Source organism: Macrotis lagotis, chromosome 4, assembly GCF_037893015.1.
Source record: "Macrotis lagotis isolate mMagLag1 chromosome 4, bilby.v1.9.chrom.fasta, whole genome shotgun sequence".
In the NCBI taxonomy this organism is placed as follows: Eukaryota; Metazoa; Chordata; class Mammalia; order Peramelemorphia; family Peramelidae; genus Macrotis; species Macrotis lagotis.
The window spans coordinates 58438820-58463014 of NC_133661.1; the positions used below are offsets into that span (position 1 = coordinate 58438820).

At 38.4% G+C, this 24195-nt stretch overlaps 1 long non-coding RNA gene and 1 pseudogene across 1 annotated transcript in view; both read right to left on the reverse strand.

Annotated features, from left to right (window-relative positions):
* Positions 1 to 9233, reverse strand: LOC141520446 (actin-related protein 2/3 complex subunit 1A pseudogene; annotated as a pseudogene).
* Positions 1 to 24195, reverse strand: part of LOC141520944 (uncharacterized) — an 88105-nt gene that overhangs the window by 42411 nt on the left and 21499 nt on the right. Inside the window, exon 1 of the long non-coding RNA XR_012477803.1 lies at positions 9227 to 24195. This exon is cut by the window's right edge and continues 21499 nt beyond it. This is a non-coding gene — a long non-coding RNA (uncharacterized LOC141520944). The remainder of the gene's footprint in view (positions 1 to 9226) is intronic.

Here is a 24195-nt window from a genome sequence, read left to right on the forward strand (position 1 = left end):
TCATTCTGTCAAGGTTTGCCATGCTAGAGAATGCAAATACAGCTTCACATGATTCCTAAGTCCCTGGATCAAAGACTCTTAAAATCTTGAAATCTCAAATTGTCATTGCTCCATCAAAGTCAGTGATGCAAAATCTGCAGCAGTCTTGCTGGTTCACTTCAAAAATAAACATTTGAATGATAGATTTTTGTATAGCATGTCTAAAGCAATGTTGTGATTCTTAGTTATTTCTCTCTTGTCCATGATGTGAAAGCATTCCATGGCAGAGATGTTGCTTTGTGTGCTCTGTTTTGGAATGTCTAATTTGGAGATAAAAGTCAAGGAACTATGATCTTCATAATCAAACAGTTTAGAGTGGCCATGGCCAGTAGATACTATTATATTCAGAAAGAAACGATCCACTCAGAAATGGGAGGAATTCTGTTTTCATCTGTAAAACCATCATGCTTTTGGAAACATCAGCAACAACTGGTACAGTACTCTAATGGTTGTCAAGAAAAACAGTTCTCACTGGAAGAAAAATTCATACCATGGATCCAGCTGATACCAGCAATACCATCAAATTCTGACATCTGTTGACCAAAAGTCATCTTGTTGCTAACTTTTCATCAACTCATTTAATGTAAGCAGAAAAAAATGCCTTTGACATCACAAGATCCAAAAGCTAACAAAGTTTTTGGGATACCAGTCCAAACTAAGAATTGTAGAATGAATTGCCTTTTTTTATTTGTTTGCTCATGACCAGTTCAATTTCAGACTCCAAGTAGCACATGTAAATCAGAAGAGCTCTCCTACCTGCAGAAAATTTATTCTCCAAGAAGAACATTTCATAAAGGTGACTAAACTATTAATCCTCAGGACCACCAGGATTGGTTTCCAGATGCCATCTTTTCTGTCTCTGGACATAGGTATGACAGTCTGCACCACAAGTTACAATCTGATTGCTCTTGAAAGCCCACTCAATATGTATGATCTTTCTTTAATTGTTTTTCTTTAATTCATGGGCTTCAACCCATTGGTCCACATTCTTCTTGTAGATGTGAACTTTGTAAATATTGGGACAAAAATAATCTGGATAGACTCCACTCCAAAGATGGCAGGAGATTGTCTTCAGTAAAAACTGATGTAAGGACATTATTCCTAGTGTTTTCAAAAAGGAAAAAGTTGGAATACAGAGGGCACCAATGGGTCCCAGCGGGGAGGATTTATGAACTCTGTTCAGTAGACAGATGCTCAGGTAGGCAACAGAATGGAGGACAGGCAGATTATGCCTGGACGGGAGCAGCTTACAGGGATCTCAGCAAATTCAAATTAATTGTGATGATCTTATATCCTTCCCATAATGCATATGATAGGGTAAATCCCATAGGAGGCAATCAGTATAGACTTCAGGAAGGATAGATTGCAATTTATTCAGCTGTCTAGTGGAAAAGACCATGTGCATTTCCTCCTTTATCCCCAGATCCAACAGGGTGAAAAAATAGGTCAAATGGATATATAGTGCCTAGAGGGAGGAGAGCTGTACAAATGGCCTACTGCCCACAGAAACTTTCCAGGGCCAAACTACTAAATGGTGATAAACTCAAGTGAGTGATTTCTACACTGGAAACAGCAGAGGGACTTTTTAGAAGAACGTCCTTAGGACCTGTGAGACCATGTTTCTGGTTAATAATGGCTAGCATTTATCTACCACTTTAGGATTCACAAAAATACTTATTGCTATCTTAACATACCTTCACAACTCTCTGAGGGAGGGATTACTATAATCCCCATTTCACAGATGAAGAAACTGAAGCAGAGAGATTAAATGAATTGTCCAGTGACATAGGCTGATAAGTGTCTGAAGTAGAATTCAAGTTCTAGTCTTCCTCACTCCAAGTCTAGTGATCTGTCCACTCCACTTCCTACCTGCCAGTGGAAATACTAGCTCGCACTTATATAATGCTTTAGGTTTTGTACCCTCACAACAAACCTGAAAGGTAGATACTATTATTTACCCCTTTTATAGATGAAGAAGATAATTCAAGCAGCATTTAAATGATTTGTCCAGGATCACACAGTCAATTAAATGTCAAAGCTCAGATTTGAATTCAGATCTTCCCAACTCTGGGTCTAGCAATCAATCGACTGTTTCAAAAATCACCAGCTGTTTCATAAAATCAGTGCAGATTTCCCAAATTCTTCAGCCTAATTTACTGGTCATCCAGAATCCATCCCTTATCTACATTTCTAATCCTTCTTCCCTGCAGGCAGGATACAGAATAACCAAACTCAACTCAACACAACCCTCCAATTCCCTCCTTTATACATTCCATAGGATGTCTTTCAAATCTAAAATGCCCTCCCTCTTAACTTCTGCCTCTCATAGAAACTCTTATCCTTTGAGGGCAGCCCATCTATTGCCCCCTTCATGAGGCTTTTCCTGATCTCCCCAGTTGCTAGCAATCCTTCCTTACTTCATTTTTCCTTTAATTTGTTTATATGTTGAATTTCTGCTTCTCTCCTACCCCCAATAAAATTTAAATCTCTTGAGTACAGAGGCTGGTTGATTTTTATCTTTGTATTCCAACACCCAGCATGGTTCCTTTTACATAGTAGACTCCTAAGAAAAGTTTGTTGACTTGAAATAAATTTAGTTCTTCTCCCTGCTCCATACTATGTGACATAATAGTATATTGTTCCCTAAGATTCCCATTGTTTGTATCACTATTTCTCTCAGAAGCCTTCATTGATACCCATTGTTTATTATATCAAGTTTGAAACCAGAATATTACCCTTGCTGTAAAAAATTCAGAAGAATAGATGAAATGCTGAGCATTGAGCATACGGAGAAAAAGAGGTATGACCCCTGCCTCCAATGTGCTTATATTCTACCAAGTATATGAGATACAGAATAAATAAATATGAAGCTACATGTAATTTCAGGAAAGAGAAAATAGGAAAACAAACATTTAACTCATTTGATTCTCACAACTCTAAGAGATAGGGGCTATTATTATCCCCATTTTACAGGTGAGAAAACTGCAGTGGACAGAGGTCAGGTGACTTGTCCAGGATTACATAGGCATAAAGGGTCTAAGGCCTAATTTGACCTAACCCTTTTCTGGCACCTGATTCAATACTCTATCCACTGTATCACCTAGCTGCTTCTCAGTAGAGCAAGCATTGGAAAGATACCAGGGAAAGCACTAAACTGGATCTTGAAGAGAGCTAAGGATTCAAAGAGGAAGGAAAGAGGCAGTATCTAAGTCTATGCATACATAAGTCTGGAGATACAATATGGATGATCACTTTAGGTTATGAAAACTATTTAATATTTCACAAAAGATGTGATACCTGATATGGGGTTTAAAAGAATAAGAATATTTCCAGAGACTAGGTTAAAGGACAAACACAAATATTTTAGATAGTGGAAAGAGAATGAGCAGAGACAAGAAGGTGAGAGAGCATGAGATTTACTAGGGAATGAACTAGGTTTGCCTGGTTCAGAAAGGGTACAAGGGTAAATTTAACAAAGCAAGAGGTGGTAAGTTCCAATGATGGAAGATTTTGAATACTAGATAGGAAGAAGACATTTTGAGAAGTTACTTAGGAAATGTTGAGAATTCCAAACTCTTTGATAGTCCACTGGAAGAGATATTTTGAGACCTTCTAGGTTCTATCAAATAATACAATGTAAATGACTACCAAAACCCCAATAGAGTCAAGAAGAGTCAGACTTGACTGAAAATGACTGAAGAACAATAAAACAATCGAAATTCTGTGGAAGGTAATTCTTATCTTGCACCTCTTCCAGAGAGAGATCACCTGAGAGGAAAAAGCATTGAATTAGAATATTTCTGTTCTAATAATGGATTGACTAAGATCTAGCCACTTGTCTCTCAGACTCAATTTCCTCAATGAAGAAGTCTCCTAGATGGTTTTTGATGTCACTTAGATCTCTAAAAATCTATGATTCTTATACTATGTCTATTTTCCTAGGATCTGGTCAATTAAATAAAGGTCCAAATTATAAAATTTGTAAATATGGAGAGGATTTAGGATAAATCTTCTAGCAAGAAGGAGGGAATTATCAGCACATTATGCCCATATATTGACACTAACATTCTTTAACAATTGGTTTGTGGATTCAACAGATAGTGTAATAATATGACATGTCTATATGGCTTTACAAATAACCAAATTGTGAATTGTGCCTATATAAAGATTTCTATTAAATCCAGTAGTTTATTTAACTGATAGACACTGATAAATAAATACAACTGATAGTTTTTTTCAGAGTTCTTAGGCCTTTCCCTTTCTTCATTCTGTCATTTGGGGGATATGACCTTGTAAAGTTGGTGACTGAAAAGATCATAGGTTCATATAAGCAGGTAAAATGATTATACTTGTAGTTACAGAAACAAAAGATAGGAGAAAACCATAATATAGTCTCAACCAAGTAGCTGTCATTCTTTGTAAATAAGATGAGATGAAGTATGACAGTGATTGAGGAGGGGAAAAACTCCCTAATCGAGTCAGTGTCTGCTAGTTAAATAAAGGAACTAGATCAAGAACACAAGTATTCATAGAGGCATCTGTTTTCAGAAAGGAGGAGGGAAGAGGCCATCACACAAGAAGATTCACTCCAGCAAATCACAGTGAATTGAGTGGCAAAGGACCTTTAAAGGTCACCAAGTCTAAACTTCTCACTTTACTCATGAGGCAACCAAGAAAGACAGAAGTCGAATGACTTTTATAGTGCTGTAGCAGTCCTAAGTGCAAGAGGAAGGATTCAAACCCGGGATCTCAGATTCAGAAGCTTTTGCCCCTGCTGCAACCTTCTCCCATTGGGAAGTTCCTCCCAAAGTTTCCATTTTGAAGAAGGACCCAAACCAGTGAGTCTTTATTTATTTACCACCATTCCAGCCTTATCCACTGTGGATTCCTCTTCCATGTTGCCTTTTCTCCTTAGGATGCAAACTCCAGAGGAGAGGGACTAACTCTTTTAGCCAGATTTTCGTATTTCTAGGGCTCAGTACAGGGATGCTTGTTGACTTAATAACCTTCCTCATCTGTAAAATAGGGATAAAAATAACTGCAATACTTTGTGAGGCTCAAAAGAGATAATATGTGGATATTGTCTAAAAAGAAATAAATTGTTTTTCTTTTCAATACAATCCTCTAATCTCCATATAGGAAGAATAGGAGACACCAGACAAGAAATATCCCCAATTCTTGCAAATCAACACCTGCTCCATAACTTAGCTTTAAAGAGTTGCCTGGGGCACAGAAAGAACTTGCCAAATGGATTTTTTAACAGTGTGGGGTAATAGATAAAGAGATGAACTTGGAGCCAGGAGCACCTGAATGCTGATGCCATCTGGCAACTATCCAACCCTGGTCAAGCCACTTAAACTCCTTAAGCCTCAGTCTCCTGATTTGTAAAAGGGGCACAGGAACTAATAATATCTCAGAGGGTCAAATGAGATCATGAATGCCAAGTGCCTGGTAAACTTTAGGTGGCCATATAAATTTTAGCGATTATTATTTCCACTGTCTCAACCTGCTTCTCATTTTTACTGTTCTCCCTTTGACTGATAAAGATCTGTTTGTTCTCTTGCCTAAGGCTCTTTCTCCCTCTCCACTATTAATGGGATTACTAATAATTTCATACCTTAAAAAAAAGTAATCATATTAAAACCTAAAGAGGAGGGAGAGAAAGCTGGGTTTGTTGTATTGAAGTTCTTCTATGGGCTTTCTATGCATCCAACAGCTAGTCCAGAAGCCCCCAGAGGTTCCCCCATGGGACCTTCAACAACAGAACCTTGCTACCCAAAAACTCTGTTGCAGTTTTTTTCTTCACTGAAGCCAATCTGAATGACTCATCCTGCCTGTTATTTCAGAGCCATGTTCCCTACCTCAATGTTGTCTTTTTAGCCTCTTCCTAAGATATGTGCCTATATGAGGGAAGGGGACCTCAACTTGCAACCTCCCAAGGTTGGGATGCTACAGCCAGGAATTGACAGGCAAACTCCCACCTCCCAGCCACCTCTTGAAGAAGTGACATCTCACTGCCCAAGGCAGGCACACTGTTCCCCAGGACCTCTCAGAAGTCATCAGAGGCCTCAGGGGAAGCAGCAGAGTCCTCTAAGTGTAGAAAGGTCAGATTTGGCCTAGTTAGGACCTTATGGGGCAGGAGACAATTGTTTTTTCCACCTCCAAATATGCAGTTCAGGTTTGGGATATGAGGGTGATGTCATTTCTAAAGACACTTTGATAGGCAGTAGAACATTGTTAAAAGAACACTGGATTTGGAGTCAAAGGATCATAGATTTGAAAGTGGAAAGGACCCCAGAGGTCACCGAGCTGAACCCCTTCCTTTCACAGATGAAGGAAAAAAGATTATCCAAAGGTAGGATTCAAATCCAAGTCTCTTAACTCCAACTCCAGTTGTAACTTAATAAGAATTATCTTTATCTAAAGGAGGCTCTATACTTTTGTTACCCATAATGACCTTGAGCCTCAATTTCCTCACTTGTAAAATAGAACAAGTGATATTTCCTCTGCCTCTTTTGTCAGGACTTTGGGAAAAACAAAGAAGATAATACCTGGAAGATGATCTGTACAAGCTTTAGCTATTATAATCCAGGAGGCACCTCATCAATCACATAGACTAAAAGTATGCCTCCAATTGGCATCATTATCCTCATTTCTAAGAGGGTAGCTGAAGCTGGTGAATTTAAGTCATTCATCTCTATATCTCTATCCAAGTTACACCTCCCTTCCTCCTCTCTTCCTTTTCAAAGTGTATCCACTCTTCGAGGTCTTCCTTCAGATAATCTTCCCTGACCATCCTAAGCCACATTGGATCTCCATCTCCCCTAATCTCTTATGTGATTTATTGTCTACAGTACATATTTTCTCTTTTTATTACATACCATCCTTCATCATCCTTTTAAAAAAACCATTTATTAACCATGTATTATATGTGCAAAGCACTGATCAAGGCAATGGGGAGACACAACAGTAATAAGATTTGATCTCAGTCCTCAAGTCTAGCTAAGTAATACCTACAAAAAAAATTTTATTCATAGGCTTCAGAAGAAGGCCCTGTTGTTTGTCATCAAATACCTCCCCTTGATCTCTTCCCCTACCTTTGCTGCCATCAACATGGCACCTGGTGGCATAATGTCATTTCAGTTAATTATATGATGACAACATTGAGTAATTTTCCTAAAGCAGAGATGTAATGCTATCAGTTCCTTACCCAAAAATTTTCAGTAGCTCTCTAATGCCTCTAGGATAGCAATAGATAAAAAGATCTGTGATTTTAGGAAGAACTCTCAGATGAAGAAATCCCTTCTAAGATGCAAATCAGCACCTTTTCTATAACTTAAGAAACCAAGAGAGCTCCCTAAGAACAATCCTTAAGGTCAAATGACTTGACCCAGGGACATGAGGCAAGTATGTATCAGAAAAAGACCTTAAGCACCAGTTTTCTGTTCTTGAAGCCAGTTCTCTATCCATAACACCATTGCCTATAGGATAAAATAAACGTCTATTGATTTGACATTAAAGACCCCAAATAATAGAGCTCCAACTTACCTTTCCAACAGTACTCCAACTAACTATCAAGCAATGAATTTTTATGATATGCTAAGTTCTGGAGAAACTTAGAAAGGGAGAAAAGCATTCCCTGTCCTCAAGGAGCTTACAATCTAATGATTTTATATGACTCCCATCACCCAAGGCCATCATCTCCCATTTACCTAAAACACACGCTCCTCATCTGTAACTCTAGTGTACTTTCCAGTTTATCAGTATCTTATCTGAACCTTATAACAACACTGGGAGGCACTTTCTTTGTCATTTCATCTTTGAGGTAAACTGGAAAGGATAGAAGACCCTTAACCCAAGCAGATTGATATTTGTCTGCCTTTCACTGCTTTGGATAATTACCTGGGGCAACCAGAGATAAAGTGACTTGCCTAGGGGCAGTAAGTGTTACAGGAAAGACTTGAAGTCTTTGTAACTGGATCTGCTACCATCAGGAGGCAGGCACCGCAGATATGATTATGCCAGTTTCCCAGACGAGGAAATAGAGGTCCATAGAATTTAAGCACTCACCCCTGGTCACACAGCCACCAGGTGGAGACCCAAATCCTGAGTTTACTGATCCTTTGGCTAGCTTATTAAATAGGAAGCAATCAGTCCAACAACCTTAGACAAATTATTTCAATTCTTGTGGTCTCAGTTTCCCTGCATACAAAATAGAAACAATCTTCACTCCATGTTATGAAGATGAATTGTGGTTTTTGTGGGCCTTGCTTACTTTCTAGACTATGACTGATTAGTTTAGCCCTACCCAAGGCTCTGGGCCAGAGCCTCCTGCATTACCACTTTGGTAAATAAAGACAGGAACTCTGGCTCAGTGCCTCCCTCCACCATACAATCACCTTCAATAAAAAGATAAATAAACAACATAGTTTGGCTGTGTGACTTTGCAAATAGGGGATGGAAGCCTGGCAGGAACTGGCAAAAGTCCTATTTGCAGGCTCTGAAAGGCCCTGGTATTTGTCATCAAATATCTGCCCTCAGTCTCTCATCCCACCCTCACCCTATAATAGAAAAAGCACTAGTTCAGATTTGGGTTCAAATCCTCTCTCTCTTTTACTAATTGTGTGATCTTAAGGTATCATTTTATTCATTTATAAAATAAAATCAGAAGTCCTTAACCTAGGGTCTAAGGACCTTTTTTCATATTTTGATTACTGTATTTCAATTTAATTGGTTTCCTTCCTAATATTATATATTTTATTTAATGCATTTAAAAACATGATTCTGCAAAGGGATCTATAAGTTTCTACTTTCCTGATCCCCCTTAATGTTACTACTCTATTGATTACCTCCAATTATCCTATTTACATCTTATTTGTTGTCTCTCTCCCCCATTAGACCATGAGTTTCTTGAAGGCAGAGACCGTCATTTTACCTTTCCTTGTATCTTAGGACATAACACAGTACACACTCAATAAATATTTATTGACTGACTGACCTTACAGTCATGGGGGCCAATGGCACAATGAGATGATCCCTACATCCCTTATTATCTATTGAATTGATTTGATTTGAAGTTTATCTTTTATTTTTATCAATCAGTTCCCCTTAAATGTCCCCATTCCTTCATTCTATCTTTTGTTTAAAAGAAAACATCTAAGCTGTCCTGTTATCTGATAGCACATACCAACCACATCCTGGATCAATAATCTTCCACCTTTCTAATGAAGGGAAGGAACAATCCTTCCATCAATCCATCCTCCCCATGGAAACTGTTCTGCTAAACTGAACAGACTGGAATGGAATTCTATGACTATGAACTCATTCAGAGTTATGAGAAGTAAATTTCTTTTGAAGACCATGTTTCCTTTTTTTGCCTCTTCTCTTAAGAAAAAAACAATTATAGCTCAACTGAAAAGCAAAAGGCTACCACGAATTCATCTTGGGAGAATTTAACAGGTTTGCTCTTCTGAGGGTAATTACACTTTCTCTTTGAAAATCCTGACTTTCCTTCTGACAGTCTCCTGGAGTGTTTCCCTCTCAGTTGGGAGACTCTGATCATTAGCTCCATAATTCATCCTGTTTTCCCTTCACCTCTTCAATTACCCAAGCTCATTCACTGACTGTTACCAGTCCTTCTGGACATGGCAAAAATCCTCAGATCCCCCTGGCCCACAGCCAAAGGTAGAGTCCTGTCAAGGAGATTTCAAAAAGGATGGACAGAGGAAAAAGCTTCAGGTGTTCGTGGACTTCATTCATGGTATCCTGGTCCCAGATAATAGTTAAGGACATGAACAAGTAATTATTCATAATTAACAAAGAGGAAAAAATAAAGAGCCTTTTTTTCTTTGGAAACCCAGAGCTTTCCAGAAAAATGGTTTCCCCCTTCCATATTCTCCCATCTCAAAATTCCAAGGTGATGAAACTAAAATTAAACTGAGGCAAGAAAATAAAACCATAAGTAATAAGAAATACACTGAATGGACAAAGAGGCGTTTGAATACAAAAACACACTGAGAAGGTCATTTAGAACACATCAAGAAAGAAGTCCTCTCTAAGCCTGGAGACCCCAAAGTCTCCTTGGTTGGGTTTCCAGAGGGGATACTCTTTTCAAAGTCCTATCTACTCCATTCCCCCATCCAGAGAAATAAATCTGTTTCATCACAAGGTTTTGTTGTTGATGATTTTGTTTTTTAAATTTATTTAAGGCAATGGGGTTAGTTCACTTGCCCAAGGTCACATAGCTAAGCAATTATTAAGTATCTGAGTATGGATTTGAACTCAGGTCCTCCTAACTCCAGGACCAGTGCTCTATCCACTGTACCACCTAGCTGACCAATGTATCACCAAAAGTTAAAACAAAACCAGGATGCCCTCTCCTAACCAGCTGTTCCCAGACTCTGCACAGATACCATATAATTTCCTTCCTACTTTGTGGTCAGAGGATCAGAGATTTAGAGTTGGAAGGAACCTAAGAGGTCATCTAATCCAACCCTCTCATTTTACAAATGGAGAAACTGAGACTCAAGCAGATCAAGCCACTTACCCAAGGTTATAAATAGAGAAGGAGGAATTAGAACTTGCATCTTTTGGCTCCCAAATCAGAGCTCTTTTACCTGTAAACTGTAATTCTAGATCAGTGTCCTCACTCCAAAGTCAGTCTGAAATAAGGGACAACATGGTTGCCCCAGAACATGGCTTTGCATGCATCAGATACACAAATTACAAACTCAATGAATATATCATGCTCCTATTCAACAAAGTACAATAGCTCCAGGATCAAATATAAAATCTTCTATTTAGCTTTCAAAGCTCTTCATGGCCTGGCCCCTTCCCACTCTTCCACTCTTCTTATACCTTCCACTACTCTTGCATTCTGAAATCCATTGGCACTGTTCTGGCATTCCTTACCACAAAACACTCCTTCCTAACTTCAAAGTGCTGTTCTCTGTGCTTAGAATTCTCTTCTCTCCTCATTCCTAGATTCTTTGGCTTCCTTTGAGCCCCAGATAACATGCCCTGTTACAGAAGAAGGCTCTCAATGTCCTCCATAATCTTAACACCTTCCTTTTGATATTGCCCTCAATTTGTCCTATCTTTAGCTTGTTTGTACTTTGGTCATTGCATATTGTCTCTCCCATTAGCTCTTCAGAGCACAGATTAATTTTTTTCCTTTTCTTTATATTCTTTGTGTTCAGTACATTGTAGTTTCTTAACAAATATTCAGTCAACTAAGGGCTATGAACTCCTTGATACAAGAACATTCTCTCCCAAGTCTTCATTGCTTCTATCCTTCATTCTCAAAAAGGACCCTGACATCAGTGAGGTGATGCTATGTCATGTAAGTGAATCAGTTTTGAGTAAGGAGGCGCGGGCGAAGTCTCACTTTCTCCTTCAGAACCATTGGGTCCAGTGCCCAGATACGGATTGGGACAAGTGGAGATGGATCTGGATAGAGTGGAAGACCTTGACCTTTTTAAGCTAGCATCTTTAATGGGTCCCAGTTTGACTGAGGCAATTCAGTGATCATGATTAGGTAAGAAAGAAATGAAGTTGGGTGGCTAGGTGGCATAGTGGATAAAGCACCGGCCCTGGAGTCAGAAGTACCTGGGTTCAAATCCAGTCTCAGACACTTAATAATTGCCTAGCTGTGTGGCTTTGGGCAAGTCACTTAACCCCATTTGCCTTACAAAAAAAACCTAAAAAAAAAAAGAAATGAAGCAAAGAACGAACTTTTCTTTTACCTAGTTCAAAACGCACATAGATAGACAGGCAGATAGATATTAATCTGGGAGAAGATCCTAAGTTCTCAGTAAAGACAAGAAAGCAAAGATGCACAACCAAGACCAAGAGTACAAACAAGCTAGATGTTGAGAACATCAAAAATAAAGACAAAGAAAACTAAAAAGAAACCATCCCTGTCCTCAAGGATTTTACATTCTATTCTGCTTTAGAAAGTCTGAAAGTTAGCAGATCTTTCTTTAAAACATGTTTATAAACCTCCAAACACACAAACAAACAAACAAACAAACAAATAAATAAATGAATGAATAAATGAATAAATAAATAAGTGAATGAATGAATGAATGAATAAATAAATAAATGGATTTAAGATTTGATGATTCTTTCTACATACCATCTGGGCTTTTTTGTTCTTTCAGGAAGTAACAGTGAGAGTCAGGTTCTAGAAAAAGGTTAATTGAATTATACTGCTAGTATATTGAGTCAAATAAGCAATTTCTCCTTTCTGATCCCTAAATACAAGTCTACCCTTCCTTTAAAGTCCAGTTCAATTAATACTTCCTCCATAAAGCTTTTCCCATTGATTCCAATACACAGCAATGACTTCCTTATCTGAACTCTAGCGTATTTTACCCTCCATGCCAATCAGTGGGCTTGAGATCTTTCAGCAGAGGGTAGATGAAAACTTGCTGAGTATATTGTAATGCAATTCTTCTCTATAGACGACTGTGGATTGGACCACATAGTCTCTGAGATGTTGTGATTCTGCAATGAAGTGCCTAACTTTAATTTGTCTTCTTCTTTAATCATTTTCTAAAGTTCATTTGATCTTATTTCCCCCAATTATATCTTTGAAGATAGGAATATTATCTTATAACTCCTATGAATCCCTTTTAGAACCTACAAGTTTATTTGGTAGCTAACCAATAAACTCAAGATAATAACATTTACAGCTGAGGAAAAAAACATATGTTAGTCTTTCCCATTTATTTTACAGCTTGAAGACCAATAAAAGGAAGCTGCTTACCATGATCACCTGGGAAAGAAGTAGAAAAGTTGGGATTTGAACCTTAGTTCTCTGAATTCAAATCCAGATCACTTTCAACTATCCCTGGTTGTCTTCTTTCCAAAGAGATGATGGTTGAAATCATGATAATGAAGACTTGGATTTCCCAGTTCCATTCTCCAAGATACATCCTTGGTGCTCATTTAATTCTTTGCCTCTGTCCACTTCGTCAAAAATGCCTACATTTCGGGGCAGCTAGGTAGCGCAGTGGATAGAGCACTAGCCCTGGAGTCAGGAGGACCTGAGTGCAAATCTGACCTCAGATGCTTAAGCATATAAGCAATAATTACCTAGCTGTGTGTCCTTGGGCAACCTCACTGCCTTGCAAAAAAAAATAAACTAAAAAAATGCCGACATTTCAAAATTTCCTAAATACATACATGCGTAAATACACTGAGTTCCTACTCTCATGCCTCATGCTACTGTGGACATAGTTCTGCCTATTTTTCTGGCCCTTCAAGAAGAGTACAAGGTCTCATAGTACTACAGGTACTACCAAGTCAGTGTGGCTTTGAGTCCAGAATGGTCTTGAGCTCAGCAAAAGTCAATAACAGGAGGGTGACCACTACCACAACATGTTTTTACCAGCAACTCACCAAATGATTTCCCATGCTGTGAAGAGGTTATTACCTGTTTAAGCTACAGATATATAAACAAGTACCTTTCTGAGACACCAGTTTAAGCTGCGGATATATAAACAAGTGCCTTCTGAGCAGTTGCTTAGAAATATGCCTACTAACAACATTACAGAAACTCCAGTTACTTGACATTTCTATCCTTTTTCCAAGGAATGAATTCTTTCAAATTAACTTCACAGTCCCGAATGCCGTATAGCATTTGTATTTCAAGAGAGACTTCTCAATTGAATGTCTTTAATATACTCATCAATCTAAAGTCAAAAAAGTTTTTTAAAAAAAAGATATTTCCAAAAGCAATAGCCTCAGTTCAATAGAATATCCCCTTCTTTCCCACCCACTCCCTCGAGGGATCACATTTGATTTAATAGCCCTGGATGCACCAATCTAGGTGTAGAAGGGAAGAACTCAATTAAACCCAGAAAAATAGATTATCTCATTGGTAGAAGGGACTTTGATAGTATTTAATTCAATCAGAGGCACCTGGATTATGCTAGGGCTAGAGTTAGGGAGACAGCTCAGATCTGGCCAGACATTTACTAGCTGTGTGACTCTGGGCAAGTCACTTAACCCTGTATGCTTCAGTTTGCTCATCTGTAAAATGAGTGGGAGAAAGAAATGGTAAATTACTCCAATATCTTTGCAAGAAAATTTCAAAAGGGGTCACAAAGAATCAGAAACCACTGAAAAATGAATCAATAACAATAATCCAATGAGAATTAGAATAAGAATCCATTAACAACTTTTTAGGGCAGGGATCAGATTTTATTTGAACATGTCATATGAAAAAGAATCCGTAATTAACAGGAAAAGAAAGTCCTTTCCACTTTCTTATTACTCTGATTGTCAACAAATGACTTGAAATCTGCCTCTCTGATGACTCCTTGGAGTACTCCTGGATCTGCCCTCTGGGGCCACTCAGAATGCATCTCTTTCATCTTCTACATAACAGGCTGCCATATATTTTATACTGCCTCTTCCATATCTCCAGCCCTTAAGGGTTTTCCTGTACCAATTAAGCACCTTATATTAAACCAAATGGCATGTTCTCCAACTGTCCAAACTATCCTGGTTCCCTGTCTCAGGATATTAATGTTTTCCCTAAATTGTGATGCCAGAATTGATCAATACACTCTAGACATGGTCTGACTAGAGTCCATTTACAATGGGACTATCCTCCCCTTATTCCTAGATACTAGGTCTCCTCAGGCAACAGAGACTGAATTCTCTCTCTCTCTCTCTCTCCCTCTTCTATCATGACACAATGTTGACTATATATATATATATATATATACATATATATATATACATTTATGTTTATGTATATTTATATATAAAACACCTAGACCACTAAAACTCCCAGATCTTTTTATCTTTTTCTCAGACATTGTGGTCTATCTCTCCATCCTCCTACTGATTTTTTTCTTTTTTTGTCTTTTTTTTGAAATGCAATGAAGTTAAGTGACTTGCCCAAGGTCACACAACTAAGTAAGTATTAGTTGTTTGAGACCAGATTTGAAATTGGGTCCTCTTGACTCCAGGGCCAGTTATCTATCCATTGTGTTACCTAGCTACCCCATTGATTCAAGGAAAAAAGGAACAAGCATTTATTAAGAGCCTCCTAAAGTGACAGGCCCCATGCTACACAATTTACAAATATTATCTGATTTGATCCTCACAACCACCTTGAGAGGTTTTACAGATGAGACAGAGCTATCCAGTTAGACCGTGTCTGAGATAAGATTTGAATTCAAGTTGTCTTGACTCAAGGCACAGTCTTCTAATCTAACTTGGCCATGGGGCTGCCTCTAAAAATAAAAATCTCCAAATGTGGGTCTTGTCATTCATCTCTATTAAATTTCATCCTTCTGAATTTGGTCAATTGTTCTTAGCTGACAACCTACCATCACTTAGGAGGGTAACTCTGGTGTCCAAGGGACAGCAGGGCTTTCGAAAGAACTCTATTGACCAGATACCAGTTTCTAAAGAAAAAAGGTAGACAAGAGTAGCAATCAATTCACTCATTAAGGAATCAGTAAGTATTTATTGAAGAGCTGCTCTTTGTAAAGTCCTCAGATAGGGACTATTTTGAGCTAAGTTCTAAAAGAAGAAAAAATCCAGGTAATGTTCTGGAAATCCCAAGAGGCCAGCTCAGAAATGGGTGTCAACATGGAGAGATGCCCATTGCTAATAATCCAAGCAACCATTGCCTTAAGTGGGAGAGATCTGGGGACTCAGAGAGTACAGATCACCCTGAGAAGGCATTTCCCTCAGGCTTGGCTGCTCCTTGCTGTCTTGTGAACCGAATAAATTAAAGGAATCTGCAGTCATTAAAGCAGAAGGCAGCCAGAACCCCACTCCCTCCTTTCTGATGCTGCCTGTGATTGGGGAGCCCGGTTGTTAGGCAGCCAAGATGACTCACATTTATTGCATTAGGTCTCTCTCCCTGCACAGCTTCCCCTCCCGGCACCCAGGCCAACATGGCCGGCACTCCTGCAGGCTGGAGAATAAACGTTTCATGGAAGGTCTGTGATTCACAGATGGTCTATTAGACCCCATGCCAATAGGGAGCTATCCGCTCCTATCTTTAGAAATGCTGCAAGCTGAAAAATCAATTTACCCGCCTAGCACCCCAGCCTAGAGCCTCCCTATGAAAGCAGGTAGCTACATTTTACTCTGGCTCCCTCTTTGGGGGATGCACACATTTCCCCTGTCTATATGTCTGCAAGGAGCTTCTATTCCCCAAGATTTTCCAGCTCGCCCTCTGCCAAAGGAACATGAATAATCCTTCCAGAGTTATGCCTGAAGCTTATTACCAAGGGAGGTACATGAAAAAGTTGAGCCCTGGAACATCTTTAATACACTTCAATGGACAGAAGGATGGAACTAAAGACAAGAAGACCTGAGCTCAAATTCAGCCTTAGAATCCTGGGTGATCTTTATAACCTGTAAAATTGAGAAAATACTAGTACCTCCTCCCTGGGTTGTTATGGGAACAAAATGAAATAATACCTATTAAAAATGTGTCAGTATTTAAGTGCTACCTAAATATTTGCTGCTTTGATGATGATTTTGAATCATCATTGCCCATCTGAATGTTTCATTTACCTCTCCAATAGAAAGCCAATTACACAAATCCCTACCTTTCTCAAATTTCAGTCAATGGGTAGGTATTGTCAACTACTAAGCCTTCAGGTGGGTTATCTGTCCTCATTCAAAAGAGAAATAAAATCTGAAGGTGAAGATACACTTGGAAGCTTCTTCACTTGACGTGTAAGAGATTATTAGGCTCAGAAGACAACCCTCTCTGCTCTCTCCACTCTTTACCTGACTCACCCCTCATCCATTCCTACCACCTCCTCCAATGGAGGAGTGTTTGAAGATGTCCTTTGTCTTTTATGGATGGCAAATGTCAACTCAGGATACAGGTTAATAGTTATGGCAGCTTATACACTGATCTTCAGCGTGTGTGTGTGTGTGTGTGTGTGTGTGTGTGTGTGTGTGTGTGTGTTCTATAAGAGGCAGGAAAGGGAAAAGGAGAGAAGGAAGGGAAAGGAAGGCTTAGTCTCCGAGAATATGTGCATATAAAGATATACCCTACCTAAGTATATTATTTTGAGGAATGAACTTATGAATTTTCAAATATACATACATACATATATACATACACAATACTTAGGAATTATCAATAACCATAAACATTTCAATATACAGAAAAGAGCAAAAAGGAAGATTGTTTTTTCAGACTAAGAATTTATGCTCTGTAATTTTTATTCAAGAATATTAAATTATATAAAATTTGTTGAACTCATGAAATTCCTCTCTTGGGAACTCATGAAATTCCTCTCAGAGAGATGTAGGCTGAATTATAGTTCTGCATTTTTCTAGATATGTGACCTTAGGAAAGTCACTTAATGCTACTAAGCCTCAATTTCCCCCATCTGTAAAATGAGGGGAGTATAATAGAAGATTTCTAAAGTCTCCTTCAACTCTAAATCTAATGATCCTATGATTTGATGGTAAGACAGCAGGGACCACTGAGTCACTGAGAAACAATCATGAAAGGGCTACTTTTCTAGAAAAATGAAGAGCAGTGAAGTATTAGAATGGATACTGGAAATGTTCAAACTGATAGATGAAGAAGACATTTCTTTCATTCCTTCAGAATCATTCAGCTCTGTCCCTGAATAATCAGGGAATGGACACTGTGTTTTTGGTTCACAAAAAAGAAGCAAGATCCAAGTTTTTGTTTAAATTTTATTAACTGACTGTGAGAGAGAAAAAAAGAGAGACAAGGGGAAAGAGTTGAGATTCTGATAAGCACACACATAGGGGGATTTTGGTCTTCTCCAGCTCTGGCCTAAGCAGAGATCTCTCATGGGCAGCTTTTGAAATACATATTACCAAAAAAAAAAGAGTCTAGACGGTAAGAATAGATTGATGAACTGAGGGAACTGGGTTTCAGTAAGATTCAGGATGGGGGGGAACTACAGTTGACATAGATGGATAGGGAAGAGCAAAAACAGGTTTTTGTCTTTAGACAGAGTCCAACTGGCTCATACCAATAGGAACCAGCCCCACCCCTTAACCCATCATGAGTAAATCAGGGAAGATTTATGATAACTAGGGTATTTAAAAGTAACTATATAACTACTGCTTAGGTTACTTCACCAGTCTGGGATTCAATTAACTTGACTGCCAAAATAGAGGTCTCTAGCAGGATGCTTGGTTACCAGAAACAATCAGTGACTCAACAAGTATTTACCAATCAAGGGTCTTCCAAAAATACTGAGGGAGATCCAGCCAATACCTCAATGGATCTATGGTCCTAGTCATGCAAATATTCTCAGATACCACAAAAAAAAACCCCATTGTGCCTATCTTGGGCAACTCCCCATCCATTGTCTCCCAAAAAGTTTGCCATGATCAACCATTTAACATGTTGAGGAAGAGATAAAGAAGCATAAAACAGGACATGCCTATCTTCAAGGAATTTATAGTTGAGGTTAACACATAAGAAAAGATGAGTAACCCAGATCATTAGGATTATAGGGGTCCAGTGATCACTGTGGGTTAGACCCATTAGGAAAGGCTTCCAGAGCATGTAAAACCTGAGATGAATGTTCAAGGATACTGACAACCACAGTAACTCATCTTCTGTGGGAGTTTCAGAATTTTCAATGTGTTTTCTTCTCTGTAACCTTGTGGACTGTGTAGTTCAATAATTATTATCTCTGTTTTCAGATTGGGAGAGTGAATCTCAGAGAAATTGTGGTTGCTCAAGATCACACAGTTAACAAGGGTGGGAACCAGGATTTAAACAGGTTTCCTGACTCTAGGTACTATGTTCTTTCATGAAACCACACAAGGTAAAGAGGGCAGAGGAGTCTAAAAGAAAGGTACATGGTTGGAAATGTAGTCAGGGTCTAAATGATGTGTCTGTGTTTATGGATAATAAGTAAAAAAAAATTTAGAATAGTTTTATATATGCAGCAGTTTCCCTGCCTAAATATGTTGGTAAATCAATTCTAGAAACTTCCTTCTTCAAAGGAGGAAAAGCATAATACCTCCTGCTGTAGTTACACCCATATCTTCACCCCCAATGTAGCTGCTAGGTTTGACTTCTGCTTGAAGTTCATCATCCTGGCACCAAAATCAGTCAATAGCAAAATTTTGGGTTTAACAACATTCAGTTGTTTCCCTTTCTGTTCCTTCCCCTCTATGATCTTTTTCAGAAAACTTGACAGACTCCTCTGACATTATCCTGCTCCCTGAGAAAACACGTTAAGGTGTTAGTTGACCCAATAAGTTTTGGAGTCTGATGGATATTTAAGTTTTATTCCAAAGGAATACAAGGGTTGGATTAGTTCCTTTTTAAGACCCCTTGTATTTTAAACACTGGAAAACTGCTGCATGATGAGAAGTAATAGAATTAGTTAGTGATAAAGGTGGGGAATAGAACTCAGAGCCTCTGCAATCTAGTCTAGTATTCTTCCTCCCATGCCAAATTATTTAAAGACAAGCCACTCAAAATTATAAATAAGGAACCAAGAGAGGTTGAGTGGCTGATATCTGCAGACAATCCAGAAACCTGATTTCCAAGCGGTTGTGAAAAGAACACATCAGATTTACTGGTAGACATCAGATAGGGAATGATCTTGGGCACTTCCCTTAATTTCTCAGAGCCTCCATTTTTTCATCTGTAAGGATGGGGAAAGGCAGAGAAAAACCCCTGTCCTCCCTATCTGTCTCATAGGTTTGTTGAGAAGATTAAATGAGATGATATACATAAAATACTTTGTCAACATCAAAGTCACTACTTAAATGTGTAATTACTGTTTTGTATTTGCCATTTTAATTTCTTTCTCCTTGAAATGTTTGTCTTCCCCATGAGCTTTGATAACTTTCTTTTTAGAGTCTTTTCTTTGCCCTTCCATGGACCAGAAGTCCCTGGGACTAATTACACTTCAGGCGTAAGTAACCCAGCTTAGAAATCATGCTGACTGTTACTCTATGATTGTCAACACCAACCATGACCACAAGCTTCACTGCTATGGACAAGACCCTCAAGACTCTAAGTTAAACAGGGCCTCTCAGTGTACTGAATCTTCCACTCTACAGCAAACAGCAACAGAATTTTTAGAGACCTAAATAGGCAGCTATACTCCCAGTGAGTTAAATGAGGTCTCCCCTCCATGACCTACATGTAAATTGAACACTTAGTAGGTTATTTACAATAAAATTTAATCCCTTGGCTTATTTTTCAATGTCACTCCAACAGAGGTCAGTTCAAGTTGCCTTACCCTATGAATTACTGGTAAAAACTCAAGGGCATGCCAATGAGTTTTAATATTAACCAGACACCAACATAATTAGGAGGTTAAATGTGTTACCAAAAAAATAAGTAAAAATCATACCAAAGACAAACAAATTATTTTCCAGACTAAAGCAGAGCATTGATATATAAAAGATACTTAATTTGCTGTTAGAGGACCAAGGTCCAATTATGCCTTTGTTACTTATCAACTGGTTGACCTTGAGAAAATCATTTAATTCTCTGGAATTCATTTTCCTCCTCCTCTACAAAATAAGGGATTTGGATTAGATCAGGAGTTCTTAAACTTTCCTGACCCCATGATTCCACTGGTGGCACCCTTCAAGACCCAGCTCAAGTCTCAACTCTTACATGGAGTCTTTCTCAAATGCTCTAATTCATAGTGAAACTCCTGGCCTGCAGACCTCATTTGATACTCATTGGCCAACTCTTTTGTGCACAACTAGCATTTCTTTTAATCTTCCCATACATTCAAATTCCATGAAGGAAGGGACCCTTTATCACAGGGCCCTGTACCCTCCATATAATTTAGAAAAATTCTATTCATCCACAACTCCTAAAGAACCCTGAAGGTGAATAAAGACTAATTTCTACTGAACACTTTCTGCTTCTAATGGTTCAGTGATAGGAGAATGTTAGAAATAGAATGAGGGAAAATTTTAAAACAGCAATCATGGCTATAAACCACAGAACTATTCCTCACTCCAGATCATCTTCCTGTTGCTATGCACCCTCACACACTATTACTATGAGAAAGTTAATCATGGAAAATGCTGAGATCTGTTCTCTCATCTCTGCATTTCGATTACTCATAGCAACAATTTCATCTTTCGTATAATGTTACTGGACACCGTTTTGGTTCCTTCCAATTACTTGTCCCAATCCTATATGACCTTTCCATTCCCTTCAAATCAAACTCCACATAGACCTTATACAGCTGTAAGATGGGAGATTCTTTCATCTGGAATCTAACCAAGGGAGCACTTTGACATTTTCCACACAGCCAGCCAGAGAAATGCTCAAGGGAATGAGCTTGCTGTACCAGGACACGTGCTGCATCACCCTTGCTTTCCATCATTTGGAACACACTTTGGGAAAGGAGAAGGGGAAAACCACTCACCTTTGCTGTTGAAAAGTCAGAGGGTCATCTCTATTCTGGCATGAATGTTTAAGCATATATATGGACATTTTTTGACTTGCCAAATGACAAGTACTATTTTCCACCATCATTTTCTATGAAATCACTCATGTTTTGAGGTCAAGAATCTCAAGTCCAGTCTGTCAGCTATTACTCTGGTAATTAGGTCATTGAAACCCAAATTCTTTCTTATCAAATAATGTTTGTTTGTAGATTATTTAAAAACTTTTCAATTCTTAGCATTCTCTGTCCTATTCATTATCACCCTCCCACCATGGGTGTTAGAAGCAGAATGGGACCACAAAGGACTTGAGACCACTTTGTGTTTTTGTCTGTTTCGTGGGATGTTATGGTTTTTAAAAAAGTCAATAATTGGAGATCAATTATCTGATGAATGGACTATCAAAAGATGGGAGAAGGCAATGGGCTTTGGACAACTGCCATAATCTGTCTCTGGTCCCATACTAAAAGAATCATAATAGCTGAATACTGATCTGTAAAATGGAGATAATAATAGCTGCTACTCACACTGTTGTTATCAGGCTCAAATGAAATAATATATGTAAAAAGCTTTGCAAATCTTATTCTAAAGACTTTTAAGGCTAATCAGGTCTCAAACAGGAATCCCTTTTACAACACCCCTGACCAGTGGTCAACAAATCTATGCTTAATGAAGAGCCACTGCCTCCAGAAGCAGCCCAGTCCACTTCTGAATGGTGATAATCAGGAAGCTTTTCCCCCCATAATATCAAATGGAAATCTAGTGCTCCTAACATCCACCCATTTTTACTTGCTCTGTAGCCTTAGGACCTAGCACCATTAATATAATTCATCTTCCATATGTCTTTCCTTCAAATTCTTGGAATGAACAATCCTTTCCCATTTCTTTTTCATGATAAACATCCTTGGTTCCTTCCAGTAACCATGAAATAGCTCTGCTTCCAGACCCCTTATTATTTATCTGGAATTGCCCCAATTTGTCAGTGATGTTTGTTCCCAACATGTGGTTCCCAAAACTGAATAAATTCTCTAGACATCGTTTCACAATGGTTCATTACAAGACCAATCACTACCTTCATTCTGGATATTTTTCAGTTCTTAGAATCATGACTGACAGCTAGGCGGTGCAGTAGATAGAGCACTAGCCAAGAAATCAGGAGATCCTGCATTCAAAATCAGCCTCAGATACTTGACATTTACTAGCCGTGTGACTCTAGGCAAATCATTTCACCTTGATTACCTTGCATCTAGGGTCATCTCCAGTCATCCTGATCCATAACTGGCTACTGAATCCAAATGGCTCCAGAGGAGAAAGTGAGACAGTACCCCCCTCCCTTAAAAATTTTGTTGTGTTAACTTGGGGGAGGAGTTGCTTTGTTTTGTTTTTGACTCTTATTCTTTGTGAACCCATTTGGAGTTTTTTGGCAAAGATACTGAATGGTTTTTCTCTAGTTCATTTTACAGAGGAGGGAAACTAAGGCAAACGTGGCAATGTGATTTGCCCAGGGTCACACAAGTAGAAAGTTTCTGAGGTCAGATTTGAGTCTAGGAAGACGAGTCTTCTAATTCTATGCCCAATGTTCTATCCACTGAACCACTTAGCTTCTCATTCTAGGCATTAGAGTTCTATGAATAAAGACTCAAATTGCATTAGTTGTGTCAAACTGAAGACATACTAATTTTGTAGTGCACTAAAATCCTTGTTCTTGTTGTTTTTGACATCAACTGTTCTGTTGTTTGGTTACAAATTTCCCCACCCTATACCGAATTTTTTTAATCCAAATGAATAATCTAGAAACAGAATAGTGTTTACCTTAGACACTTATAACTGTGTAACCTATTATTTAACCCCTTTAGACCTTGTTTCTGCATTCATAAATGGAGTAACAGCACTTAGCTCACAGGCTTATAATGAGATCATGTATATAAAAAGATCTTCCAACTTTGAAGTGCTTCATAAGTATGAACCATTATTATCATTAACTCTTCTTTTTCCTTGTTGAATTTAATTTTATTAGAGTCAAACCATCATTCTTGCCTGCCATGTTTTTTGTGAATCTTGATTCCATAGTTCATTATCCGAGTTATTCTTTACAAGTCATCTACAAATTAGCAATGACATTATCCAAGTGGCTGATAAGAATGTTGACCAGCTCAGGACCAGAGTCCTAAGCCACTTCAATGAAGACCTCCTTTCCAAGTTGAGATTTGATCCATTCATCACTACTTTTGTGGGCAGTCATTCCATCAATTCCAAATCCATGTCACATGACTCAGATCAAAGTGGAATTTAGTAACAAGAACTTTTAGAACTCAAATGAATATGTTATTAACTCACAATAGTTCAGGCCCTATTATTCAAGGATTTACAAAAAAAAGTTTATGTTTGATCTAGGAATTATCCAGTGATAGGATAAATGTTTTCTTAACTGAGGCAGTGATATCCGTTGTTTAGTTGAGTCTGACTCTTTGTGACCCCATTTGGGGTTTTCTTGATGGAGAACAGTTTATATTTCTTTCTATAATCCACTGAGTATGAGTGCTTGGAGATCATTCAGTTTTTAACCTTCATTTGACAGGTAATGAAACTGAGACCCATGGGACTTTAAATGATTTGACCAAGGTCACAGAGCAACCTTTTGAAATAATATGCATATGAATTGATTTAGGCAAGAAGAGTTATATCAGGAAACTGAGTCAAAGAAGGTTAGGGTCACTCAGATAGTATATGTCTGAGGCT